This window comes from Plecotus auritus (assembly GCF_963455305.1).
Source record: "Plecotus auritus genome assembly, chromosome: 12".
NCBI classification, from domain to species: domain Eukaryota; kingdom Metazoa; phylum Chordata; class Mammalia; order Chiroptera; family Vespertilionidae; genus Plecotus; species Plecotus auritus.
This window is the reverse complement of record NC_137778.1, coordinates 6,860,281-6,876,457: the sequence shown is the minus strand read 5'-3', so window position 1 is coordinate 6,876,457 and position 16,177 is coordinate 6,860,281. Positions and strand designations below refer to the sequence as shown.

Sequence of the window (16,177 nt, the reverse complement as noted above, 5' to 3'; positions counted from 1 at the left end):
AAATGACATGATGTGTCCAGGTGGAAAGCCTGGAATGAGAATGGAAATTCCTTGCCTCTGGGTGGTTTTTGGTGATTTTTGAGGGTCATTATCTGCTTCTTGGCTTCACTCAGATGACCCCCTGTGGAGTTTTCCCAGAGCTATCTTTACCCACCTTTCTTGGGAAGGAGTGGGGGGCATGGAGGGGTGGTGGGTAGGGAGAACAACAGGTACAGGAGCCTTAACTAGGATTCTGGGTCTAGAAAGAACCTCAAAAGGTCACCTTGACCCTTCCACTGTCTCTAGGCAGGGTGAGCCTAGATCTCTTCATTCCTGACTCTCCCCCTACCCCACTCCTCTCCAGACTCAGGATGGCTGGGGAGAAAGCCCCACTGCCTTCTTGCTGGGGTTGAAGCGTCTGCGATCTCTATTGGGTACACGGCCTTCATGATGCCTGGCTCTGACCCGCCCTGCCAACATCCTATGTCTGTGTAAGGTTCTGTAGGGGCTGTCTATGCCTCTCCCACCATTCTGGTCTGGGGCATCTTCTGGAAGCCCAGAGCAGATGCCCTAGAAAGGGAGTTAGATGGAGGGCCGACCAGGACCCCAAGGATTTGAAGGCTGCTTGCACCGCTGTGCGGGGACCTGGGGTGGTGGATGGGGTCACAGCTGCAGAAACTCCGGCGGGGGTGGGGTGGGGGTGGGAGAGCTAAGCTGATATTGGTCTGCTTATCTGCTAATACTATCGAACATTGAGCTGCAGCTCCGGGTGTTTTCCGCACATCAGAATGGCACACGCCCTTGCAGGGCCTTTCCATTCCTTAGCCCTGCTCCTCACCTGGAATGCTCCCGCTATGGCTGCAGGACTTTGCTGAAGCCACCTTATCCAGAACACACCGCCCCCACCCTCATATCCTGGTGTGGTTCTTCTGCCTCCAATTACCCCTTCCAATGCCCCCTGTTGGAGAAAGAGCCCACCTGAGCTATAACTCCAACCTTTCTAGCTGCACGCAGGCACTGGCTGCTGAGAGGGAGGACAGGGATATAGACACCTCTGAGTCTATTCTGCATCTAGTCAGTGTCTTCATGCCACCCCTACCCCATCCTTCTCTTAAAACAAGGAAACCGGATAAGGAATAAGTAGAAAGTTGGGGAGGGGGTAGATTCCTACCAGGGTGACCCCCTTAGAATACCCTGTGAAGGTCAGATGTTATTCCCCACACATGAACCAGGAGCCCTGAGAAGGAAAGGAAGTTGAGAGAACCCCTATCAGGGAAGGTGGCTCAGTTTCCTGAATATGCACCCTGAGTATATGGTCCCTATGGGTCTCTAGCTCCACCAAGGGTAAAAATCAGAATAAACTGCTTAGGCAGCAGCAGGTAGATTTTGACAATCAGGAAGCGTGTCCAGGGTATCAGGTATTACTAGGCCAAGGGGAAGGATGGAGAGAGAACTCACACCCCCTGATGGGAAAGAGAGGTGTCCTATTGAACAAAGGCTGGTGGCTAGGCAGGGGAGGTAGTTCCAAGGTCGCTCAGAGCCCCTGGAGGCCGTGGGATTTCCAGCTGTTTCAAAGACGTCTCCTGCCATTTCCACTCCCAGCCGAGAGCAGCACTGAATCTGCCCCCTCTCTATGGGCCAGCTACTTGCCATTTTTTCATGATCTTGATGGTGTGTTTCTGGGCCAGCTGCTCCAGGGGTGAGGAGGATTCCTGATACCTGCTGATGGGTGGGGCACATTGGACACCTCCTAGGCTGTAGCTGTGGTTGGACAGGGGAAGAGTTCAATGGATAATGTTCCAAGGTTGGCTCCCCACCACCTGGCCCTTCAGCACCCCAGGGCCAAGAAAGGATCTTGTAGGAAGAGGGAGGTTGGGATGAGGAAGAAGGCCAAGGTTATTGCCCTGATCCTGATTAAAGTCACATGTGCTACTAGCTAGCTGTGTGGTCATGTGGTCTTCAGTGAAATGAGGGATTGAATGGGATGACCACAGGTGCCTCCCAGCATGGATCTTCTATGACAGTGCGTTGGCTAGGTGAAAAGCATAGACTTCTGTTTAAGCAGACCCGGGTTCAACTTCCTAGTGGTCTTTCTGTAGTTTCTGAGTCTGGTTTCCACACCAACAATACCAGGGGAATGGCACTACCCACCTCCCAGGGAGGATAGGATGATGTGGTGCACAAACTCCCAGCACAAGGCCGGCTCATTGAAGGGCCTGTGGTGGGGGAGTCCCTGGCACTGTGGCAGCACAGAGGAGTTTGGGCTTCACATCCTACTGGGGGTGTGGGCATCCGAAAGGGCTTCCCAAAGGAAGTGCCATCTAAGCTGAGGCCTAAAGTGGGTGTAGAAATTAACCAAGCAAGGTGAGAAGAGGAAGAGAGCTCCGTGGAAGAGGCCCCATCATTTGCCCAGAACTGTTGTTGAAGAGAAAGCAGAGCCTAGCGGAGAGCTGGGAGAAGCTTAGTGAGGCCGGAGCACAGTGTTGTGAGGGGCGGGTAGAGGGTGGAGAACACAAGCACTGGAGAGGCAGCAGGTCAGGTTATTATGGCCTCTGTCCCACCCATGATCTTAGGGGCTTCAGAGCTGGTGCCCCTTTGCTTCCCCTCCATCTTCCTTTTCCTACTCCTCTTTCTCCTTTTCTCCCAAGTCTCAGTCCTCTTGTCCTTGGTCACTGGGCACAAAGAACCACTGGGCTCCTCAGAAGGACCTCATTGGTCCAGGGAGAAGCTCAAGTCCAAAGTTGTCCTACTCTTTTGGCCCCTACAGTTTTTGGCCCCTGCCTGAAGTTTTCTGCCTCTCTGACACTATGAAAGAGGAATTTATCTCCCACAGAAGACTCTGGATTTCTGGCATTGAGGCCCTACTGTTAAGTATTTTGCCTTGGTTTCCCCATCTGGACCCCTCATTACAAAGAGCTGGGAGAGGGCAGTGTGGAGTGAGGATGGAGGGAAACTAGAGAAAAGATGGCTCTTCAGCTTGGAGTAAAGGCTGACGGGGAGACCAAATTGCTGCCCCCAACTGTTGGGAGGTTGACACTTCAATCGGAAGCTTGGAAGGAGAACTTCCCAGGAAGGAAGCATGTTACACACCAAAAAGAGGCCCGAGGGAGGAAAAAGGAATGTAGACCAACCCTACAGGTTCTTTTAGGCAAATATATATATATATATATATTAAAAAATAAAATTAGCTAAAGCTCTGTATTAGGCACTGAGGAGGATACAAAGATGAACAAAACATAGGTTAAGAACAAGTTCAGAAAAGATTCTGTTTGGGAAGATGGGCAAGGCTCTTCCTGGAGGGAGTGGTAACATGAAATTACTCCTATGGGAGCTGCTCCTGAGGATCCTGCCACACTGGGGAGTGACTCTCCTGCCTCTCCCCTACACTACGTCTTGGACTCCCACCAACGGCCCAAGCCCTCCTTCACCCCTAGCCAGGCAACCTATAGGATCACAGAGAAGAAAGTGTAGAGAGAAGAGGTCTTGAGCTGGGATCTAGTCTGCCTGCCTCTCTTCTCGCAGGTAAGGAACCCCGCTAGTCCCAGGACCCTAAGGAGCAGGTCCCATCAGCTTGGCCCCTCTCTGGTTTCTCAGACTCTGGTAGCATATCTGGTGACAGCTCAGTGGCTCACTGGCCTCCACCCCAAAAACCTTATCTCCTGAGGCCTGGCCATACAGGGCTTTGAGAAGCCTGCCAGCTGCCTGGAGCCACCGAGGCTGGGGACAAGAAGGAGGGCAAGGGGCCAAAGGGCAGTGGCCGAGGAACTTAGCTCCAGGCAGCTCCCCTCACTGTGTACCACTCAGCAGCGGGGGGAGAGTTTTGAAGGGGGCCTCCTCTTGGGAATTATAGGGTGGTGGGATGAAGCATAGGGGGTTGGAAGCCTCCCCCAATTCTGGGGCTATGGTAAATCCTACCCCACAAATCACTGTTCCCCTTGAGAAAGGAGAAGTAAGGCATCATCAATCTCACCAGGGTGTGGAAAAGCAATGTGACGAAGTCCACGGGACTCGAGACAGAGGTTCTGGCTCAGCTGTTAAATGACTGTCAGCAGGTTACTTTACCTGTCTGAGCCCTTGTTTCTCTAATTTAGTAGATACTTTCCTTCATTTGCAAAGTAGGATAATAGTAATATCATATATTTGTCTAAGGGCCTTGCAGATTTCACATACTTTATCTCCTGTAACCCTGACCACACAATGGAAGGTTTTATTGCCTCCTTGGGTGAAGAAACTGAGCCCTAGAGAGATTAAGAGATTGACTGAAGTTCCCATAGCTAGTAAATGACACAGACCAGGATGGCAAATAGTGGGAAAGAAAAATAGATAGGGATTTTGGCTGTGACCCAGACATGCCAGGATAACAAATAGGTTTCATCTGTTAGGCCAACTCCATTTGATTGAAAATGGCTCTCGGTATCACCACATTGAGAAAGATTCTGAGGCTCAGTGAGAAATAAAGTGCTGTGACGAACTAGTGATATCTGTAAAGGGCAAGGGACAGGGTTAGTGGTGACCCACATGCTGTCTGTTAGACATTCCTAGTCCATAATCAGAGCAGGGATTTCAAATCCAAGCCTTTTTCCTTTGCTTTTTAAAAAATATGTTTTTATTGATCTTAGAGAGAGCAGAAGGGGGAGGGATAGAGAGATAGAAACGTCAATGAGAGACATTGACTTGCTGCCTCCTGCCTGGCTGAGAAGGACAAAGGTGCTATCTTGATGATGTGGCAAAATGTCCTAGCAACATAGAGGAAGAGTAAGTCCTTGTGGAGGGCATTCTGGGCAAAGGAAACTGCATAAGTAAAGGCCTGGGACACGCAAGTGGAGTGCAGCCGTGTTGGAAGAACAAATGGAAGTATGAAAGGAGAGGCTGTGAAAATTAGGGCGGAATCAGATGGTGGAGGGTTCTATGCCAAGAGTTTGGGCTTCATTACAAAAGCTGTGGAACTCATTAGAGGATTTAAAGCAAGAGCAGTGGGAAAGGCACTATGGCAGCGGAGGTGGGTGGAGGTGAGGAGTGAGGCGGGCGCAGGAAGAGCAGGAGATCATTGCAACATTTCAGGTGACAGAGAATATGAGGCTGAACGAGGGAAGCCTCCAAGGAGATGGAGAGGAGCCCTTAGAGGCAGAATTGATAAGACCTAGTGACCAACTTGATGAGGGGCAAGACAGAAAGTCAGGGTACTGAATGGATGGTGATGCTGTGAACAAGAAGGGAAGCAGAAGAGATCTGAGGAGACAGGACATGAGTCTGAACACATTAAAGTTGGAATGACTCACATAGAGGGAGCCTGTCAGTACCTGGACAGACAGGCAGAGGTGAGGTGGAATCCACAGGAGGGGCTGAAACAGCTGAGGAAGGGAGGTAGAGTGGTTAGAGATGAGAGCCAAGGGTGGCTCCCTGAGAAATACCAACAGGTAAGGGTCAGAGGAAAGACCACAGCAAGAGAGACTGATCAAAAATAATAGAGAGGGGCTGTGGCCAGTGTGGTTGAACATTGTCCTGTGCAGCTAAAGGTCACTGGTTTGATTCCCATTCAGGGCACATGCCCAGGTTGCGGGCTCTGCATGCAGGAGGCAGCTGATGGAGAAACATCAATCTCTCTTTCTCTCTCTGCCCCACCCTCCCTTCCTCTTTTTCTAAAACGTCAATAAAAACATATTTAAATTAAAAAGTAATAGCAAGGGAACCTAGAGGACAAGGTCAGAGAGTACCGCTGAGACTCTCATATTTAGTGCTTCACAAAGCTCTTACATATATGGCCTCAACGCATTCTCCCAATGCCATTGTGGAGAAAGTATTATTAGGTCCTTTTTGTAAACAAAATCACGCAGCCTAGAAGTGGCAGGGCTACGTAATATCTATTCAAGTTCTACAAAATCAGTGGATTCCCCACGTCGCAGGATGAGCCAAATAAAAGTGTCAAGAACAGACGGGTTGGTCATGAGTTTCAAATGCTATAAAGAGACTGCTGGGACCAAGGACTGAGAAAACAACCTTGGATTTAATGACTGGAAGGTCAGCTGTGACCTTGGAGAGAGCTCTGTACTGTTCAACTGCCATCCAACCTGGCTGTGTGCATCAGGTGGAATTATTTCTGATGTGTTTTGTAGACTGCAGAGCCTCATGGTCTACAAGTCGTTGGTACTCCTATTTTTACTGTTATTAAATATTAGCAGATTGAACCATATGATATTGCTGATGGGGATGCAAGTTTTGGGATACTAGTAAAAGGAGTAGGCTGGGGTGAGGGAGTCTATGAGAGAAGGCAAGCTACAGAGCCAAGGCCTGCCCTGTGGGGCTGGGGAGCCCTGCCCCCTGGTGGTAGGGAGGTAAATCTTCAGAGCTGGGCAGAGAGGGGCAGATACCTGATGAAGCTTCAAGTTTGTAGGAGTTCCCCTCATCTCCTGGCTACCCCTGCCCCCATCTGTAATCTTATCAGTCTCCTCTGCTGTAATAGCTGGGCGGGGGTGAACTCTCTCGAGGGGGCTCTGTCCGGAAGAATACTTCTAATCCCTAAACTGGTAGGAGCCCCTCCACCAGTATCTTTGGGGATCTGTTGGATATAGATTCCCTCTGCGGAGAGTGTCAGGAGCTGAGGCCAGATGACAAGTGATCAGAGGGCCAGGGAAGGCTGGCACATGAACAAGAGAGCCTGAACAGACATTTTGGTCATTGCCTTGTTTCCACCTAACTCAGCCCAGACCCTCTGAGGTCTCCCCATGTCCTTGGGAACCTCTTCAGAGTCTCGTGTCTTACTGAGAATAGAATAACAATGACAATAGACGTTGTTACTATTCATGCCATTGTGTCCAGCTATATCATAGCACTGATACAGATTTTTCTAGCTCTTCAGTGGAGGTAAGAAGGGATGGGTTAACATCAGGTAGATGTTCTTCTGAGGTAAGAACCCAGAAGGGGCCAGGCCAGAAGGCTCAGAATTGCCAGAGCTGGGGCTGGGGAGGCGGTGGTGCATCCTTTGTCCTAAGCTGAACTCTGCCCAGTGCCAAGCACCTCACACAGGACCAGGATGTGCAGCCTGATGCCCCAGACAGCCGGTAGGAGCAGACACCGTGGCCCAGTGATGACTCGGGGTGGGGTTTGCTGTGAGTGGGGTGGGGGGAGTGGGCAGATGCATCAAAGAGGCAGTACTCATGTGCTCATGTGCCAGGAAGTCATCCTCTCTCTCTGCTGGGGACTGGGGCGGGGGGGGGGGGGGGGGAGAAAGGAGGGGAGGCGTTTCCTGAGATGCCCCTCTGGGCAATTCTCTGAAGGCACTGCCTAGGGTTGGGGCAGAGGAAGAGGCAGTGGTCCTGGTCAGCCCACAGACAGGCAGGCGTGGTTTCTGGGCAGGAGAACATCTGACATGGCCCCATCGCTGGGTCCCTCCCTCGCATGGCTGGAAAATACGCAGGGGGATCAGAAGGGCCAGATAGAGGTCACGGCTCCCAGGAAATGCTCTGAAGGCTTTTATCCTTTCTTTTGATCAGACTATGAGAACTTTCCAAACGTTGACACAAGGGAAGAAAAGCCTATTCTTCCCTGGGCCAGGGCCTTGGTGTCAGGCCGAGGCTAGAGGATGGGAGGGAAGGGGATGGAGACCTGAGGGTGGGGGGCAGAGGCAACAGTGACTCAGCTGGCCAGGCAGGCCCCGGACACACACACTGCCCTCTGTTTCCCCACCTCAAGATGTGTGTGCATCTGGCTTTATTTCTATTTGTTTATTTCACTTCAGGGCAGGACAGGAGGGAGATTAATGAAGAAAGACATCAAGTTTGGAAAGAACCCCAAACCCAACTCCATTCATCTTCCAACCTGGAGGGCTTACATAACCCTGTAGAGCTTTTCTTCCTGCCCTCCTCTTAGACCCTCGTTCTCATTTCTTCCTCCCTCTCTCTCACTGAGAACACTTGAAACCCCAGAAATGCTTCTTTTCAGTCTGCAGTGCAAGCTGACCTCCTTCTGGAGGCTTCTAAGGTTGCTATTCAAGTTGGGCTCCATATCCAAAAAAGAGATACATGGGTGGTGAGAGGAGGCTGAGTAGCTGTTTCCTCTCTCCCTGAGGCCAGTGGGAAGGATGGAACCAAACTACAGAGGGAGGGACCCAGGCTGGGCAGAGAGTTTTTTCATTTTTTAAAAAATAAGTTTTTATTGATTTCAGAGAGAGGAAGGGAGAGGGAGAGAGATAGAAACATCAATGACGAGATAGAAACATCAATGACGAGAGAGAATCATTGATCGGCTGCCTCCTACACATCTCCCTCTGGGGATCAAGCCCACAACCCAGGCATGTGGCCTGACTGGGAATCAAGCCGTAATCTTCTGGTTCATGGGTCAAAACTCAACCACTGAGCCACACCAGCCCAGCTGGGCATAGAGTTTTAAAGCAGGAAGTGACCTTGATAATCCTTGAACAGTGTCTCCCAAACTGACTCAGCAACTCACTCTGAAAGGCAGAGGAGAGGGAATTACACTCCAAAGGATACAGGGGTGCGCCATAAACTGGACATCTTTAAAATCTGTTTTGCCTTACAAATTATGCAATTTTTTATTCTATTCCATCATATGTCATTTAATATTAAAATAACACTTCAGTAACAGCATCTTTGAGTAAAATTGACATTTCTGAAAAACACGTGAAATTGAATCCTGTGGCTTTGAGTATGTCCTGGCACACTAGTTTGAGGCATGTGAAACTAACACAATGCCCTTTACCCACAAGTAAGGAAACAAAGGCCTGTGAGGTTCAGAGACTTGCCCAAGGTCACTGCTAGTCCCTGGCAGAGTTGAGACTGGCTCTTGACTCTCTTGCTTCTTAGTCCAGCCCACTCTCCACCAGGCAATGCTGCCTCTTAGTTCCTGACAGGGTCCTCAAACATCCTGTGCCTGATTCTCTCACTCCATCTCGAATGTTATGCTGGGCATGTACCTTGCTCAGCTGTCTAAGGTGAGGGTGGGCTCAGAGACCAGTCTGGCCTCAGCTTCTGAGGCTGATAGTGCTTCAGACTCCTCTGTTTGTACACAGGGCTCTCCCAACATATAGCATTTGAGCAGGATGGGCAGACACTGGCACAGAGAGTGAGCTGGGGCATCCCTGTTTCTATCCACCTAGTCATTATCTATACTTCACCGTGATTGGTTCAGAAATACTTTCAGCCTAAAACAGTTGGATTAGTTAATAGTTATAGTGAAAACTGCCTATCTGGCCCTATTTCCAAGTTCCTAAGTTGAGAGGCTGTTTGCTAGAGGGAAGAATTAGGGAGAATAGGAGGCTGCAAGGCTTAGAATGCCTCTATTGATGTAGACCCATGGATGGAGATACAGCTTGGTACAGAATTTGAAGGTCAGCGTTGTGTTTAGATGGATAGCATACTATTCCTCCATATCACCATCTTCAAAAATCAGCTCTCCAGGATGCAATACAGGAGAATGAAGAAACCATAAGAAGGGACAGTCCAGACAAATGTGTAGTAGGGAATGAAAAGACAAAGAGGAAGCTGAAAAGGAGGACACAAGGGGAAACACTTCAGTAACAGCATGAACTGTCAGAGGGGGCAAGGTGGGCAGCACAGATGACAGGAGACAGGAGAAGGGAGCTGGGAGCTGAGCGTAGGGAGGGAATAGAGAGGATAAAGACATGCCATGCAAACCCAGGAGAAGGAACTCTGGATAAAGCAATGGCAAAAAGAGCCTCACCGCAACCATCAGACAGCCTGGCATCACTGCCGCGGAGCTTTTGCACCGGGCTGGTCCTGCTCAGCTCCTGTGCGCTGGGTGTCATCTCTGGTTGTTGAGTGCGGATTTGCTCAGCGAAGGAAATTCACCATAGGATTCACCTGAAGGTGTAGTAAAGGGCTTTGGAAAGCAGTCAGAACCAGGGACGAATCTCAGCTCTGCTACTTGTTAAGTTGTGCCACTTGGGCTCTCTGAACCTCGGTTTCATCAGTAATCATGAGGACAAAAACTGTTCTGCAGTTGTTGCAGCAATGAAATATGAAGTGCTGGTCTAAAGCAGACATCATAAATGGTACTTCCCGCCTTCTCTCTCATGCCCCCTGGCTGGCCCTGGATTTTCCCCGTTATCCCCTTTGCTCACACTGCTCTCTTCCCTGGAAGGGCCTTCTCTTTGACCCCTAAGCCCCAATCTCCAAGGGTCCAAATTTGCTTATCCTTCAGGCCCAGTCCCATTGCCACTTTTCTCTATAAAGTCTTCCTGCTTGAGACAGTCAGATATGCAGGAAAAACTCAACTCCTGGTAGTTACCATGTTTCCTGGTATAAATGGTGGGTTGTTTGGGGAATTATATGAATTAGCATTAAAAAAATCACCAACGATCTTGCCCAGTGCTAGCACAAAATAGGTGTTCAATGAAGGCATGTTAATTTCCTTCCCAGCCCTGTCCCCTTAAGCTAGATGTCGCCTTTCCCTTTGCAAACTTCCCTAGCATTTCTCTTCTTTGGCACTTATCACTTCATGCCTCTTTTATGGTTGCCTCCCTTATTAGATTAGAAGGTCCTCAAGGTCAGAATCTATTTCTAACTCATCTCCATACTCCAGTGTCTTGTTTCAAATCTGGCACCCAGTAGGTGCTAAAAAATTTATGAAAACACAGCTGAAACTGCATGGGTCTTTCTGTGTGGTAGGAAACATCATTACAGATGAGAACATTTAGCTCATTTGTATAACTATTAGTGTTGATAATTAATTATTGGGTTTCCCTGTGTATAAGGAAAAAGAGAAAACATAAGAAAAATCAAGAGAAGACACACACAAAAAAGGGGAATGAGAAGGCCCCAGAGTGAGAGAAGCCCTGGACTACAGGGAAGCTCAATTTGTCCTACCCAGGACAAGACCTTCCACACCTCCTTGCCCTACTGTGAGGTGAAGTCCATTCTCAATTCTCTTAGATTGGCCCCTATAGCTGGAGTTGTTTGGGAGCCCCCTTCTGCTCATTCATTCACTCATAAAATACTTCTTGAGCACCTACTATGTGTCATACATTGTGTGAATCATACATCAGGCTAATCAAAACATACACATGAATCCTTAGTTCAGTATGCTTATCTGTAGTAGAAGATGCATGATGTGCCAAATAGATGTGCCATAAACAGTGTAGCTAGATATACAGTTGACCCTTGAACTATAACTGGAAGCCTTACCGGTAACATAAACTGCCAACTTACACATATTTTGTATATGTATTATATACGGTATTTTTGCAATAAAATAAGCTAGGGAAAAGAAAATGTTAATATATCATAAAAGAAATTACATTTACAGTATTTACTGAAAAACATTCACATATAAGTAGACCTATGCAATTCAACTCCTTGTTCAAGGGTCAAATGTATTTCTTCTTTTTTTCCTCACCTGAAGGTAATTTTCCATTGCTTTTCAGAGAGAGTGGAAGGGAGGGAAGTGAGGGGCTGGGAGAAAAAGAGAGAGAGAGAGAGAGACATTGACATGAAGGACACATCAACTGGTTGCCTCCTGCAAGCACCCTGACTCAGGGGCGGGGAGTGAACTTGCAACCCAGGCACGTGCCCTTGACCGGGAATTGAACCTGCAACCATTCAGTGCATGGACCAATGCTCTAACCACTTAGAAACACGACCAGTGCCACATTTCATTTTTTACAAAATCTTTATTTTGTTGAAAGTATTACATATGTCCCTTTCCCCCCATTGACCCCCTTTAGCCTGTCCCCACCCCCCACCCAGAACTTCACCATTCTATTGTCTGTGTCCATAGGTTATGCATATATGCATACAAGTTCTTTGGTTGATCACTTCCCACTCACCCTCCCCTGCCTTCCCTCTGAGATTCCACAGACTGTTAAAGATTTCCTTTTTTACAGCTGAGTAGTATTTCGTTGTGTAAATGTACCACAGTTTTTTAATCTACTCATCCACCTGTGGACACGTTGGCTGCTTCCAAATCTTTGCTATTGTAAGTAATGCTGCAATGAACATAGGGGTGCAAACATTCCTTTGAATTAGTGTTTCGTGTGTCTTTGGATATATTCCTAGAAGTGGAACTGCTGGGTCCATGAGATGTTTTAAAATAGGAATGTGTACAAGACCTTGCTTAGTAAATCCATGCTGGGCTGGAGGTGAGGAGAGAGAGAAGACAAACTCTTTTTTTTGATGGTCAGGGGAAAATTCAAAGGGGCAACTAACACTTGAGTTTTGCAAGGTAAATAGGTCATCAGATAGGCATGAAACGGGGCGATGTGAAAGCAGGTCCAGAGGCAGAAAGGATGAAAGTGATGCTCTTTACAGGGCTGGAGTCCAGGGTCCATGAAGAACAGTGGTAAAGCCAAAAAGTAGAGACTGAATCAAGAAGGCCTTGGATGCTGTGCTCAGAGACTTGCAGCTTATCCTAAAAGCAGTGGAGAGCCTTGGGTCACTTTTAGTCACGAGGCATCAGAGCAGTGCTCTCACTCCAGAGCAGTCCTGTACTCAGGAAAGGTTGATAAACCCATTCATTCTGGAGAATAAATGACTCACAAGCTCTCAGGTAAAGAAAGTGAGCTCTGGGTTATCTACAGGCAAGAAGCAATAGGTGCGGATGGTATTTGCTGAGGGAACATGCTAGATATCATTGTAGGCACGACTGGCCTTTGTTTCAGGGAGAGTCATTCATTCATTCTTTAGAGGAGAAAGAACTAATGTCTCTGTCTTCAGAATTCTTCAGATCTGGTCTCTGGCATCTGATAGGGGCCGTTTTGGGGAAACAGCACCCTCTAGAGGAAGGAGTATAGGTGTTTCAGGTGGGACAGTAACCACCATTTCCAGAGCTTTGGCCTGCTCCCTTCCCAGGGATCTGGCCAGCTGGGAGTGGAGTGTAGCTGATTGTTTATCAGCTTCTCACTCTTCTCACTGTTGAGAACAAAGTTGCTTTGCTGTGGGTGGTGGCACAACAGCTGGCAGCTGCAGATAACAGCTGGAGGAGGCAGATCTAAAGGCTGGCAACAGCAGGCACAAAGGTGGAGGTGGCAATCACAACAGTTTTAGCCATAGCCCCAATCTCCAGTGCCCACAAGTCGGTAGCCTTAACAAGCTCCAGGCTCTGTCTCCTCTGTCTCAGCTGTGATCATCCATACAGGGTACCACGCAGGCACCTCCTGAAAACACAGACCCGTAAGAATGAACCTGGGGAACACAGAAGCAATTGCTATGACAAAGTTCTGGACCAGGAGCAAGAAGATCAACTCTACCATTAACCTACTTGGGGCAAATCTGAGCCTTAATTTCTAATGAGGCTTTACTATTTACCTCATGGTGGGGTGTGGATCAAATGACATATTTTATAAATCATAAAGTGATCTGTAATCAGAGGTTATTATTTTGGGAATGATAAGCAAGGCTTTCCTTGAGTCCCAGGAGCTTCCATTCCCCCAGATATGTAGAATCTCTGCTCAGCACAAAGCTGGACTTGGATAAACAATCCCCAAATGTCACCATAGGAAGTGTCTGGGTAGAGATGGGCAGGCATCCTGATCCTCCATGAGTGGAAGCTTAAAGACAATCTTTCAATCTCCCAACCAAAGCTTTCATCTCCTCTAAAGACTCTCTGTAAAGCACTCAGCTAATGTACCCTTGAACACCTCCAGGAATAGTGCAATCACTACCTTTTGAGAAGCTCTTTCCATATTTGGATGCACAGATTGTTAGTGTTGTGTCATATCCATATAGAATCTTTCCCCCTGTGGTTTGAACTCACTGCTTCTGTTGTTTCTCTTGGAGCTCAAAGAAAAGTCCAAACCCGTTCACGTAGCCGTTCAAACAAAATATATGCACGCAGTCATCATGTCCCTCAGATAATTCATTCTCCTGATTAAACTTCCATTTCCTTCAACCATTTCTTAATATGATCGGTTCTGAATTCCTCTCCTATCCTGATTGTTCCTCGATAGTCGATAGTGCAGGTGTGGGATACACAGAGCAGAGCAGAGCCATCTACTTCCTTATTCTATTTTAATTCAGTGAAAGTGGCCTAAGATTGCATTGCTTTTCTGGCAACCAAAACACATAGGTAGTTCATACATGCTTATTTTCTGCTAAAATTTATTTCCATGGTTCTGCTTTCCAGTCCAGAACTTGCTCAGATAATTTTGGACACAAATATGTAACCCAACATTTATCCTTTTTTTTTTTATTTGGCCCACTCATCTGTCTTCTTTTGGATCCTAATTCTGCCCCCGACTTTGCATTTGAGATCTGTCCCAGCCTTGTGTCATCTAGGTAATTGATGGCCACGTGTAAAAGGTCAAGTCCAAAGATAAAGTTTTCTGGTACATCACCAGAAAGCTGATTCCAAGCTATCATAATGCACTCACCAGTACCATTTGATTTTTTATTTTTAACTCACCTACTAGCATACTGTTCATTTTTCTCTGTCATATCCCCAAGGACATAATGAGAGATCTTGTAAAAAATCTTGCTTAGATATGCTTTATCTATTGCATTTATCTGATTTGCCAATCTGGTAAACTTGCTATAGAAGGAAATTAGGTTAGTTTGATGTGACTTGTTCTTAGTAACCCATGATGGGTCCTACTGATAACTGCCTTTCCTCCACCCTACCCAAGTATTCACAATTTTAGTGCTCCATCTAGAATCTTGTCTAGGATCAGTATCTTGCCTGTTTGTCTCTAGTTTGTGAAATGTACCTCATTTTTCTTTTTTTTTTTTTTTTGTTGATTTCAGAGAGGGAGGGAAAGGGAGAGATAAAAACATCAATGATGAGAATCATTGACTGGCTGCCTCCTGCACACCTCTTACTGGGGATCAAGCCTGCAATCTGGGCATGTGCCCTGAACCGTGATCTGGTTTACGGGTCAACGCTTAACCAATAAGCCACACTGGCCAGCCCCCTCCCCGCCATTTTTCTTATTGAAAATTAAAATTATGTTCACTCATCCACAGCTTTCCACCACTTCCTCTGTTCTCTAAGAGTTCCTAAAAATCTATTATAGAGATTTCACATCTTTTCGAGATTTTGAGGATCAAATGAGAAGGCATACTAATGTATAAACTTTAAAATAAATAGATGCAGGCATTGTGGTGATTCTTTTTTTAAAAATGTATTTTTTATTGATTTGTACACAGAGTGAGAGGGAGAGTTAGAAACACTGATGAGAAACATCGGTCAGCTGCCTTCTGCATGCCCCCACTGGGGATCGAGCCTGCAACCAAGGTACATGCCCTTGACTGGAATCAAACTTGGGACCCTTCAATCCGAGGGCCGACGCTCTATCCACTGAGCCAAACCAGTTAGGGTGTGATTTGTTCCTTAATATTACTACTACTACTACTAAGTACTGAATGGGACTTCATTGGGGACTCAAATAAGAATTCTTCAAACTGCAGAATTACAGAGCTTCCCTTTTGCTCCAAAGTAGCTAAGCATATTGGGAGAGAGGATGACATGCAGGTCTGGCTGAGAAGTGTCACTTGGGCAAAAGTTCCAATTGAGTGGGGGCTGGTAAATGGGCTCCTGGTTACCTCTGAACACTCTGGGATTTCCACCATTGTAATCTCTAATTTAGTGCCTACTTGGGTGGATATATGAATGGACCCAAGTAATTGGTCCTCAAGGCATAAGACCATGGAGAAAATAGAGTAGTGTGAAGAAGAATGATAAAATGCAATGGCTCAGACTTCTCAGAGAGGAGAATGTGATGAGCCTCTCTGTTCTCTAAGAACCAAACCCTGCAGAGACCACTCTCTCATTCCAGAAGATCTGGTCATCAGCTTCTGAGTCAAAGGGCTCATATTATTAAAAAATTCTCTCTCTCCCTCTCTGAAATCAATAAAATATATTTTTAAAAATTCTTTCTCTGCTGGAAAAGCACAAGTTAGTTTTGGGGCAGGGGTGCCAGACACCTTAAATTAAGTGAGCTGCCTTCTATTTCAGAGCCTGTCCCACTTTCTACTATTGGGACATAGAGTCATCCAGAATTTAAACTTGTGCAGACATAGCCACTAACACACACTCTTAATCCTCCTACTTCACTCGGTCAAGGCAATTTTGCCACCTCCAATCTGGCATTTCTCCCAGTCCTTGGGAAAATGGATTGTTGCTTCTCCTCCACCATTGCTTATTTCTTCTACTCTTTCTGTCCTATCTGTGCTCTTCCTAATTCTACCCCAGACCCCAGACCAGACCAAAGTTCACCAGATGATGCAAATAG

The 16,177-nt window shown here is 47.2% G+C and overlaps 2 protein-coding genes across 2 annotated transcripts in view; both read left to right on the top strand.

Annotated features, from left to right (window-relative positions):
• SLAMF9 (SLAM family member 9) overlaps positions 1–16,177 on the top strand; it is an 85,867-nt gene that overhangs the window by 9,045 nt on the left and 60,645 nt on the right. The window lies entirely within an intron of this gene.
• The window catches only part of KCNJ10 (potassium inwardly rectifying channel subfamily J member 10), a 30,793-nt gene that overhangs the window by 8,950 nt on the left and 5,666 nt on the right, over positions 1–16,177 (top strand). The gene's annotated exons all lie outside the window — the stretch shown is intronic.